A 13,359-nucleotide genomic window follows, 5' to 3' on the forward strand; every position below is an offset into this window, starting at 1 on the left:
TCATGTATGGGCTTCCAGATTGAGCAAGGTTTTGATGCTGAGTTTGCATATAGTAAGCAGGTTGTGGAATAGGAGGCGTCAAGTGAGGGTTTCTAGTATGTGCGAGATTTTGTTGCTGAGTCTGCAGATAATACGCTGGCGAAGGAATAGGAGATATATGTTCATCTGAGGAAGATAAGCAGACATTGGAACAGTAAACATATGATGAAGCATAGTGGGAGAGTGACTGTAAGAATGTCGTGTTGCTGATGGTCATATTTTGCATTAATTGAAATTCAATTGTTCTAAACCGTTACTCTGTTATCTGCCCTTCACGATTACCTAGTTGCGTGTTTAAATTTTGTCGAATGTTGTTGATCTGGGGAGAATGAAGAGTTTTACTAATTGTTTGATTACTATCAAACTGATTGTTGGAGTTGTTGGCAATGCGATCATTTGTCTTCCTTTGTAATTCAATTGTTGACTTTAATTTATTGAGTTCGCTCTCAAGCTTCAAAATATATGCTCTCTCCTCACAGTTTTCAGTCTTGATTTTTTCTACTTTTTATGTTGATTTTTCCCCCTTTTTTGCAGGGTTTAGCGTAGTTTGATCAGAAGGAGGGGTAAAAGATGAGGTTTGTGGTTCATTATGATCTTGTGCAGTACTACAGTAGATTTCCTGTGTATTTGGAAGAGGAGTTTTGTTTCCAGTCTTTTGCTGGTCTTGACCAGTCATTGTGCTATAGTTTCATCAGTGTTACGTTGTTGTTTTAGATGTGTAAGTTCATGATCTAGGCCCCATTATGATTAATACGCTCATTGTCATGATGACATTCTTTCTCCCTATGATCGGAATGCTTGGTTATTGGAGAAATGTTGTAGTTTCGATTTTGATATCTGATCACTAGTTGTGTTTAGACGGTATAAGAGGTTTTCTGAGCATAAATGACAGACAAAGTCGTTGTTATTGAGAATTAGATAGATTGACGAGTAATTCCAGCACGGTCAAAATGGACCCAGAGAGCACAATCACTTCATTGGATGGTTTCGTTACCAGCGATTTGATTGCATATTGTACAAAGTTCATCTTCTTTGGATAAAGACATGTTAGACTTATCAGTCCTATGAGAGTATCTAGTTTTTTTAGATTTGCGAATATACAGATAATAGAAGGGGTTGATTGTTTGGTTTGGCGTAATACATCATTCTCCGTGTCATTGATTACATTGCATTCACTGTAGCTAGTCACAGATTTAATATTGGCACTGATAGAGTCATTAAGTAAATTAAAAGTGTGTCCTTTGGCTTTAAAATCGGAGCAAAGTTTGCCATGTATAACAGTTTTGTATAGGTCAAACGAGACCCCATAACCGCGAGGTAGAAAGTAAAATCACAAAAATACTGAACTCCGAGGAAAATTCAAAAAGGAAAGTCCCTAATCAAATGGAAAAATCAAAAGCTCAAACACATCAAACGAATGGATAACAACTGTCATATTCCTGACTTGGTACAGGCATTTTCTTATGTAGAAAATGGTGGATTGAACCTGGTTTTATAGCTAGCTAAACCTCTCACTTGTATGACAATCGCATCAAATTCCAGAGGAGTCAACACGTAGATGCTCCCATCATTGGAAAGCCCCTATATCTCTCCAAGGACTACCCCTAATAAGAAAAGTAAACAATTTTAATCTACATCCAGCAGTCCCTTTGTATTTTACGAGATCTTTTTTAGCCAGACTTGAGATAATATCGGAAGTGAATGAATACCGTCTTTATACAGGAAAAATGAATATTTGTCTCTGAGTGTCAAATGCTTTGATGCCTGATGTTGATGACTGATGTCGACACAGAGATTTTCTCTGATGTATGGTTCTTATTGCCTCATTTAGTTTAATGGCGTTAGCAATCAGTTGTTGTTCTTGAGGAGCAAAGATAGTTGTGAGGATAGCCTCTATATTTATTAAAACCTTCAACTGATGAAGGCGGACATTTGAGGAATGTAACACGACAGGCTGGATATTGTTTTGTAAGCTCAATTATATTTTTGTGTCTTCCAGTTAGAGATTCTATAAAGTTTTTGTCGTTTGAGGCGGTTATAAATTTACCATTATACTAGTAGTCGGAGAGATCACAGGTTCCTGATTGACTAAATGGTATTAGATATATAGCTTTGATGTCGGTTAGGATAACTGGTGTTCGAGTTTTTGTGCCAACGAACGGGGGCACACTTTTGGGTAAATAATTTTCAAGCTTTTACTCAGTCATAAATGATGATAGAGTATCTAATCAAATCTTCGGAATATTTTGGGGTTAATTTAAAGCTTAAAGCAATGCAGTATATAGACAAACATGGGGAGACAGGGAATCTACAAAAAAATTATTCATTGGCAGCCGCCATTTTGTCCCGTGCTGACAAAGACAAAAATCTAAAAATCTAAAAAGGTTCTTAACGTGCACAATAAGACATAAACAATGGACAAATATAGCAATCCTAATATTGAATTAAATATTTAAATAAGTTTGGTGATTGCATGATTTTTAAAGAATTGACAATACTAAAATCTAAAAGAGTTTCTTCTCAATGCCAATAAACGTTCGTGCTTCTGTACATTCGGACATCACTTGTTTCCCACGTGACACATACTTCAAAACTTGAAGCGCGCAACTTTATCTGATCTGTTTATGTTTGTGTGAACTCTTGACCGAAGTTTTATGATGCCTGCATGCTGTCTATTACGGAATATGCAGAGACGGGCCAAGAAAATAAACAACCCTATTAAATGTAATCAAACCACTCATCTATAAACCACGATTATACAATTCTATAACCTACCAGTAATAGAGTTTAGTATAAGTGTTGAGGACACTCACAACACACCAAGTCTAGCTCAAAGTGAACACGGCCATAGGTTGTTTCCAATCCTAAGTAAGGTGTAATAAAAAAAAATCCCACAACAAAGGCTTATTGATAAAATACTAATAAAGTATTAAACTATTGTCGTTTTAGAAGATTTACAAAACGACTACAAACAAGAACAATTGCAAAGAAGAGTATGATTCAAAATAAATGAAAATTTACAAAATACAGCCAAAGAAAGAGGGGTTAAGTGAAATTTATTTTTTTGGTTGTATTTTGACATTGACAAATATTTTTCGTGTGTAAAAACTGCTGGTGATGTTTATCAATAGAAAATGAAATTCTTTAATTTAATTATAATTACAAATTTGAACATAAAGTTGTTTATTGTCGACGTTCATAAAAAGCAAATTAACAAAGGCTACTATATATTTATATCTTCCATTTTGAGAACAACATGAATAATACAATTGTTATATTCCGAACACTACGATCACTCCATTTGGAGGCAAACAGAATCGGGGACGGTAAGGGCTTGAATTGTTCGAGTTATTTTGAGAGTCCCTGGTGTAGTTTTTTCACTTCGATTCGCGAATATTGCGCACATGCGCATTAGCACTGATTGTATAACTCTGCGAATCGAAGTAGGCCCAATATACTTATACTACTTATACACATTGATATATACATGTATATGTATAAACTGTGGTAGCCGTAGGATATAATACTACCATGATATTGCCGAGTAACTATAGCAATCAATTAGTCTAATATGGGTCGTCATTAATTGGTGAATAAAAGTTAAGCGCAGGACAAAATTGTATGCAACACTCACCTGACAACTGATGAGTAATCATGATAGCGACTGTGAAATTTGTGTAATAAAAATCCAATCAAAACCGGAAGTGCTATCAGCTATTGCGGAAGAGTCGTTTATCGCCTACAGTTTACGTGATTAGACAAAAATGTTTTCCTTCTAGTAACAGAGTAACAGGTTTTTTGATTGGCTATTTGAAGTAAAAAGGAAAATGTCATCAGTTTTGGTCGAAATAAAAAAAAACAATCCTTTCTATTATGAATTATTAAATATCTTTTATTTTGTTTCCATTTGTAATTCTAAACTCTTTCTGGAATCTGAAATAAAAACAAAAGATAAATGTAAAGCACATTTTTATTCAAAATTATATACCTGCATTCCTTCTTCATATTGTGTGTGGATATGTAATATGTACTTGGAATGGAATTTTATTTTGGAAAATATACCATTCAAGGTAAATCGCTTAAGGTAATCTCGTTATATCCAATATAAAACTTGTTTTCTGGTTTTTTATGATGTCAAAGGGTCAAGTGTAGTTCATTTGTGAACACTGTATGTTGCGCTCTACATGCTCTAGATGTCTTTATGTTTGTTTGTTTTTGGGGTTTTTTTTTTAATGATGTGTAATATACGTTTCCCCTTTTATCTCTCTTTATTCTTATGTTCATAAATGAAGTGTGTCTTTTGACAATAGTGTGTGCATACATTGTGTCTTTTTACATTAATGTGTGCATACATTGAGTCTTTTGACTTTAGTGTGTGCATACATTGTGTCTTTTGGCATTAGTGTGTGCATACATTGTGTCTTTTGACATTAGTGTGTGCATACGTTGTGTCTTTTGACATTAGCGTTTGCATACATTGTGTCTTTTGACATTAGTGTGTGCATACATTATGTCTTTTGACATAAGTTTGTGCATACATTGTGTCTTTTGACATTAGTGTGTTCATACATTTTCTGTATGGATTCAAAGGAAAAAGTAAAATGACAAAAATACCGAACTCCAAGGAAAATTCAAAACAGAAAGCCAAATCAAAAACTCAAACACATCAAACGAATGGAAAAAAAACTGTCACATTCCTGACTTGGTACAGGCATTTCCTTATGTAGAAAATGGTAAATTAAACCTAGTTTTATAGCTAGCTGAACCTCTCACTTGTATGACAGTATAGAATATGACAGTATTTCGTTTGTAAATACAAACAGCTTTTATCAGCAATATAAGATTACATGGTGAATTGAAATAATGTAGGCAGAAGGTGGTTAGTGATTGATTGATAATTGTTGGTGTTGTACGCAACTTTCATCACTCTTGTAAATATCATTGTGGCCAGGTTTTATTGATGGAGAAAACCGCGGTGGGGCCTCAAGTTAATTCGGTAGGAATTTGGCAATGCTAGTCAAATACGGTCGTGCGACGTTTGTACTCACAACCTTAGTGTTGTCAGGTGTTTGTCACTGTAGATGAAATTCTTAAACCACAATCATTTAAGAGGGTCTGTATGGGGTTTACAGAATAGAGAATAATGGCCCAAAAAAAATAATGAATAGAGAAAAAGGAGCAAAATATATAAAGAATAGCGAATAATGAGGTGATAAAGTATAACGAAAAACTGTGGAAATTAAAGAATAAGGTAACATAATACTGATTGCAGAAATGAGTGTACAGAATAAAGAAATCCCCTAATTACTGAAGAAAAATTAAAGGTAAAATCATGTTCATGAAAATTTTACAGAATACGCATAATTTTTAAAGATAAAGAAAAATGCTCTAAAATTTAAGGAATACAGAAATTAAGGACCCCCATCCAGACCCTCATTTAACTGTCTAAAATAATTTGTGGTGTAAATACCAATCTAATTCATCCTATGTAATTCCTTGAAACGTTTTATCTGTGGCTTGTCTAATGGAATTAAAAGTTTTTCTAAGGGTTTGAGATACGCACTTTAAAGACTCAGTTTTGAATTGTAATATAACCGTTCCATATTATTATGATTTAACTTCTATTTCATGACACATGTACATGTACCACCAAATTTTTCATTCATGACCGCAATATACAATATACTTACACATATGTTACGGACAAGCAGCCTGGCATGCAGCAATACTTCGGAAATTGTTACCATTTCCCCCACAGCCACCGTATGTAAATTGTTCACATTGTGTCGTTCGCCAATTGTAATAGTATCTTTTAAAGCCTGCTCTACATCGTCCGGTTACGCGCTCTTGATTACAAACTACAAAATATATCGTATAGGTCATTTAGTAAAACACTAGTTAGAAGCAGTATATTCATTATTTAAAACATTTGACAAAACAAAATTCTATTGATACATTGATACATCAATATAAATACAAAAAGGCATTTACATACATATATGATTTAAAACAAGATTCTTTTTTTTTTTGGTGAGGGTCATTATATTATGACGGTATGCATTTTATTTCTAATGTCTCCCAAATGAATGCCAAGCACTATCAAATACAGTTACTAATTCGATTGTGGTGTTTAGCGGAAACTTGTAATATCAGGTTTCAGCTTACAAACTTCAACAATATTATAGTGGGTTTGACAGAAAAACTATCTGTTAATGTAGTGTATGCTACTAGTTTAAAAGAATAACTACCTAAGGCGAATAACAGAAAAAAACAAAATCAGCTGGTTAATCTTCAGGTGTCCAACTCCGGTTCAGACTAGAGTTAAAAAACAGTTTTTCTGCGCACGTACGATACCTTCCTTAATAATGTACGCTAGAACTCGTACGATTTGATTGTCAACTCTAAATAAAGGATTCAAGAGAATAAATAACAAAATTTTATAAACTTCAAATATACAGAAAAATGATTCATTTAATTTTGACAAGCAATTCTAATTCATGGATTTTGTTGATATGAACTATTCCAGGGTTTGATGAAAGGGGTCGTAATTGTCCCTGATAGTAAAAAAAAGGCGTGCGGAGATGATTTTATTGCGATGTATTGTTGTTTATTGCTGTATATCATGCTTCGTTTTTTAACATTGATTAGACCTATATGTCAATTTGTCTCTGGTAGGTAGTCTCATTGGCAATCATACAACGTCTCCTTATTTTATTTTTGTCATTTTATTTTATAAAAAAACGTAAAATATACAATGTAGTTTGATTCACCATTATTCTTTAAGTTTAAAAATTCCCAAAGTAGCAAGCATGTTTTCATTCTTTTCATTCTTAGTTGTTTTCCCAGATCTGTACTTCTGCCTTAAAAAATAAATGTTTGTTATGAAAAATATCTGATGCACGGACTTATGACGGCCCTAACTAAAATGTTAGCATAAGTAATATAAAACGATGTACTATAAAATGCCAGAATTTAATACTAACTTGACAAAAAATCATCAATATGTAAAGAATTTATACTTACCATCATATCCGTCTACACCATTCGGAACAAGGACAACTAATATAAAGAAGACAAACAATAATTTGATATGGCTTTCCATGATTGAAATAATAAAATATCAGTAAAGCTTGAAGTCTGCTTTATATATAACTTACATAACTTACACGTAACTGTTTAAAGTGTTGTAATATGTTAGAAAACACGATGTTTACGCCCACTATTACTGCACTATGCTTTTGATTTGTTTACATTAAAACAAGGAAATTCGTAATTATTTGTTTTAATTGGATTAACCAACATGTAATAACTGAACGGTAGAAGAGCTAGTCTTCAGTGGATGAAAAAATTTAGTACATTTGCCCATGTCATTAACGAACGTGTTTATTTTTAATGTTTTGTTGAAGATTAAATATAAATAACAACTGATGAATTAAATACAAAATGAAGAAGAAAATGGAAAAAATAAAAGTTTCCTCAAAAGAAAGACACATACATTACTTTAAAACAAGGTATTCATTGTAACCCTCTAGATCATCAATCCTGTTGGTTAAACTTTCATTTAATAAAGGGCCATTTCTTATAAACGTTGATCCCCTTTTTACATTTAAAGAATGATCCAGAATGGAGCTTCTGTGATTTTCAATATGACGCTCTTTGTTGATAGAATGTTTATTCTTGTTAAATAAAACCTGTGTTAAAGTGTTTCTGAAAGAGTACAATGTTTACCTTTGTTTAAGAAAATGTTTGGTCTTCCGAATCATTTCTGTTGCATTTTATAAATTGATCATTTTTTTTATTTTTTTTTTTTTTTTTATTTTCGAATAAATTCATTCTATGATGTAAATAATTATACACCTTATTACAGTCTAAGACACCTGTTATCTTTTAGTTCCGCTGAAAATAGTCGCTTTGTTTTTATAATTGTGTGTTAAACTTTTTGTGACGAAATTGAATGCTCTGTATCAGGTAACACATATCCAAAGCTGTTATTCATTACACTACAAACCAGTAAAAGTCTGAAATGGCCTATATCTGTACTCGACTGTACTGATTTTTACTCTACCAGTCTGAATTGGTCTGAAATTTACTTGATATTACTCGACTGTATTCTGAACCATACTTAACAGTCTGAACTTGTACTCGACCTTTATTCGACCAGTACTTAACCATTTTATACGAGTCTGAACCATACTCGACCTAATCTGAACCATACTCGACCAAGTCTTAACCAACCTAGACCTGTTTTTTTGTATCTATGATCTATTGTATTTCATCAATTTAGGAACTTCAGCTTTGTACTTGTTTTGGCTTTCAATCTTTTTTCATCTGAGCGTCACTGGTTAGTCTTGTGTGGACGAGACGAACGTCTGGCGTATTAAATTCTAAACCTAGTACCTTTTGTTAGCTATTATTCGTGTGTTTCTTTGTCCTATATGTTCTCCCATTTATTTGTATTGTAGTCATGTCATGTTATGTTGTCATTTTAATGTTATACTAATATTTAACATTGCCATAAAAGCGGGAGGTTTGGAATGCCACAAAACCAGGTTCAACCCACCATTTTTTTTTCTTAAAATGTCCTGTACCAAGTCAGGAAAATGGCCATTTTTATAGTATAGTTCGTTTCTGTGTGTGTTACATTTTAATGTTGTGTTTTTGTTGTGTCGTTGTTCTCCTCTTATATTTGATGTGTTTCCCTCAGTTTTAGTTTGTAACCCGGATTTAATTTTATCTCTATCGATTTATGAGTTTCGAACAGCGGTATACTACTGTTGCCATTATTATATACATACATATATATATATAAAAATTGCGGTTCGATAAAAACCGCAATTTTTATACGTGTGCATGCAAAACAATTTTCTTGGTAGAGAGGTCTAAATACAACAAAAACAACATTTTCTAAAAGACCAAAAAAGTGAAAAGGTATATTTCAACAAAACGCATTTGACTAGCAGGTCGAACAACGGATGTTCTTAAACCCTGCTGACTGCCATTGGCGATTGTCAAATAAACAGATCACCAGATGTAACAAATGGATCTTAACTATTAATTTAATACCAAACAGAAAACAATAAACTTGCGGAAAAGATGGTATACCGCAAACAAAAGGTGCAAAACTTAGTACACCATATCCGGATTTCGACAATTAATGTCTCTTCAGTGATGTTAGGAATCAAAACGGTATTTGGAAGGCCATATAATTTAATATATATATATATATAATATATATATATATGTATACAATGTATATCACATTTAAAATAAAAATAAAACAAGATGATCAAAGGAAGTAATTTCTGGTTTGATTAAAAAGATATCATGTAATAAATTAAGTTTTCGTTAAATGAATGAATCATGTTTATATTGTTTTATGTACTAAAAAAAAATACTAAAACTTTCAACCATTATTCAGATATCTTAAATATTATTCCTTTTTTTTTCAAAATCAGAGACATATATGTCTCTGTCAATATATATATAAAATAGTATATTAAGCAACTTAATAAATGTTAACATTGACACATTTGCTTTGTAAAACCAAGAATTTAATATAAAAATAATGATAAAACTTTCATAGCAATCCTTGATAGCCTTTTAAATAAAAAAATGTATTCCAAAGTTGCAGTAGAAATTTGTCTTCTAAGTTAATTAAAATTTAAATATGTTTTGTCAAAATTAAAGACTTGGTATACAAGAAGCACTTTAATAAGGTTTAATTACCTTAGTACAGGTGTGTTTTACAGGTAAAAAGAAAACCTTATTTTTTTAAACTCATGTATTACTTATCTAGTGAATTTAAAAGGCCTTGTGATTTAAGTTTTACAGGATGTTGTAATTTTCAATGAATGTTATTTAAAATTTATTACTCTCAGACCAGGTGTGATCTTTTTAATCAGTGTTCCCTAAGCAGGATGTATTACTTTATAGTTTGCCAATAATCAGAAGAAAAAAATATTCATTTCTTTAATATTTTATCCCTTTTTGAAATGAATGTAGAACAGAAAGTCACAGGACAAAAAGTCACAGACAAAACGTCACGGACAAAAACGTACATGACAAAAAGTCACAATTCAGTTTTGAAATTATTTTTCTTTGAAAAAGAAAACATAATTTAAAAACAAATCATTTTTGTATTTTTCTTTATTTATTATATATGAAGCAACTTTTTAATTAAAATTATTTAATAAATATGTAGGACTCTAAAGTGCGATGTGGATGCTAAAGTACGATGGTCACGCTAAAGTGCGATGGTTTGCGCTAAAGTGCGATGCATCCACACGCTAAAGTCCGATGGTCCGCGAAAGTATAGACGCAAGAAATGTAGTTGGATTATGACGTTAACAGTCGTTTATACAAACTAAAAATGAACATGTGGGAAGATAAATTAAAAATATTTGATTAACAACTTTTAAACCAAATGTCCATGACTTAATTAAATTAAACCTAACCGTGCTTTGTCGGCCGAAGCAAATGTGGTTTTTTCGGGTGATGGAAGGACTTGTATCCTGCAGTCGACCATTTTTGCTATGTAGATACAAAATAGTATACCCATAAGTATCCTGTATCCCGCTTCTTTTGGAAGCGAACAGATACATTTAAATCATTGTTTACTAATTGCGGTCCCCGTAAAAATACTGTCTATTTTATTGAAAAGTAACGTCGGTAAAATAAAGGTACATGTCTTCAAGCGTAAATTATAAATGTTGGCTCAAACATTAGTTTGTACATTGTAGTAAAATATAGCATGTATTTGTACTCGCTACGAAAAAGGGGAAAAATCGGCGAACACCGCCTTTTTCTTGCATTTAAATTAGAGCTTATACAAATTAATGTTACTTATACTGTAAGGGGAGGTGTTCACATTCGGCAAACTACATCAATTATCCAATACGCCCTCATTGTTAAAAATTCATTTACGGGAAATATATTATTTTTGTGACACCTAAATTACTTTTTTTAGCAATTATTACGTGGTCAATCTTCTAAATTTGAAAACAATCACATAACCTAACGGTAAATCATAAAGCCTATCACACTATATGTAATACCTTAGCATACTAGCTTTTGAAAAAAGACTTGTTTTTAACATCCATGTACTTTAATGTTTTAAGCCCTCAAACCGTACCATATTGTTTAATCGCACTTTAGCGTGCTTTACCATCGTACTTTAGCAAACAAGCAACCATCGCACTTTAGCGTGCTATACCATCGCACTTTAGCAAACAAACAACCATCGCACTTTAGCGTGAGACACCATCGTACTTTAGCGTAGACCATCGCACTTTAGCGTGACCATCGCACTTTAGAGTACCATCGCACTTTAGAGTCCTACAAATATCAATAATGATCAAATAATTATTAAGAAAACAAAATGTAAAAGTGGCTTGGTACTTGTACGGCTTCATTGTGCCAAGAAATATATTCTTTGCATAATTAAAATTTAATAAATTTTCAATTATCAAGGCTAATAAACAATTTCATAAACTGTAAAATAAATATATGTAATGAAAAGAAAATATTTCAAGATCTTTCTCTTATATATTCAACCAATTGTCAACAAATATTTGTGACTTTTTGTCCTATCAAATTTGTGAATTTCTGTCCGTTTACATTTAAAATAAATAAATATATATCCAAAATTATAATAAGAATAGATATATATTTCTGATATAAGATTAAACAATGTCAGTGATTTTATTGGCTGTTGTTACCTCATTAAAAAGATAGTTATATAATTGTTGTATGTAACCATGAAACCTATGTAGTTTTTATTTACGAATTTAGGGAAAATAAAGTTTTGTATAAAAATAACACATGCCAAACAAAAAGCACCTTAATAAGGTTTCATTACCCTCAGTATATGTGTGGTTTTCAGGTAAAAGAAAGTCTTTTTTTAACAAGACTCAGATTTCGAAATAAGATAATTTAACTATCTCCATTTCGATAAATCTGAGAATCATGTAAGGATGTAAAAATCTGTTTTTATATATCTTTATTTTATTGTGGCTGTTGTCATGTCAGTTAAAAAGAAAGTTATTTTAACAATCAAAATTATAAAAAAGTAGTGGTAATTTAGTCGAGTTTGGTTCAGACTGGTCGAGTATTGTTCATATCTTTGGTCGAGTATGGTTCAGACTTAAAAAATAGGTCGAGAGTTGATCAAGTAATGGTCGAGTACAGGTCGAGAATGGGTAAAGACTGTTTCAGACTGGTCGATTAATAGTTCATACTATTTTCAAGATAAGGGTCAAGTACAAATCAGTACATTCGAGTATGGTTGAGACTGGGTCGAGTAATATTAAGTAAACTTCAGACCAATTCAGACTGGTCTAGTAAAAATCAGTACAGTCGAGTACAGATATAGGCCATTTCAGACTTTTACTGGTTTGTAGTGTTACGTTATCATATTGTCATTTTTGTCTCGCCTTGACGGAGTAAAACAGTGAGACATAGGTATGCTGTTTCCGGCGTCAGCGGCGGCGACGGCGGCGTCAACAATGTATTAGTTTGTGATTAGGTCTAGTTTATGGTGAACCGCTAGTGGTAGGTCAATGATATTTGGTATGCAGTTGTATTAGCATTGGCACATCTCATTACCATGCAGATTATTTGGCCCTGCCCCCTCAGTCATGGTCTATTGACTTCTAAACTTTGCTTAGTTTACATGTATTAGTTTGTGATTAGGTCTAGTTTATGGTGAACCGCTAGTGGTAGGTCAATGATATTTGGTATGCAGCTGTATAAGCATTGGCATATTTCATTTCCATGGAGATTATTTGGCCCCACCCCTCAGTCATGGTTTATTGACTTTGAAACTTTTGCTTAGTTTTCATGTATTAGTTTGTGATTAGGTCAGTTTAAGGGGGACCGTTAGTGGTAGGCCAATGTTAATTGGTATGCAGTTGTATAAGCATTAACACATCTTATTTCCATGGAGAATATTTGGCCCCGCCCCTTCAGTCATGGTCTATTGACTTTGAAACTTTTGCTTAGTTTACATATGTATTAGTTTGTGATCAGGTCCGTTAAAGATGTACCACTAATGTTAAGTCAATGATATTTTGTATGCAAATGAATTGGCATTTGCAAGTTTCATTTTCATGGAGATTATATAACCCTACCCCCTCATTATGGTTCATTTACTTTGAAACTTTTACATAGTTAATGTTTGTATTAAGGTTTGTTTAAAGGGAACAACTTATGAAAAGTCAATGGTATTTGGTATGCAGTTGTATTAGCATTGGCACATCTCATTTCCATGGAGATTGTTTAGCCCTGTACCTTCAGTCATGGTTCATTGACTTTGAATATTTG

The sequence above is a fragment of the Mytilus californianus genome, unplaced genomic scaffold (assembly GCF_021869535.1).
Source record: "Mytilus californianus isolate M0D057914Y unplaced genomic scaffold, xbMytCali1.0.p SCAF_8, whole genome shotgun sequence".
Taxonomy (NCBI): domain Eukaryota; kingdom Metazoa; phylum Mollusca; class Bivalvia; order Mytilida; family Mytilidae; genus Mytilus; species Mytilus californianus.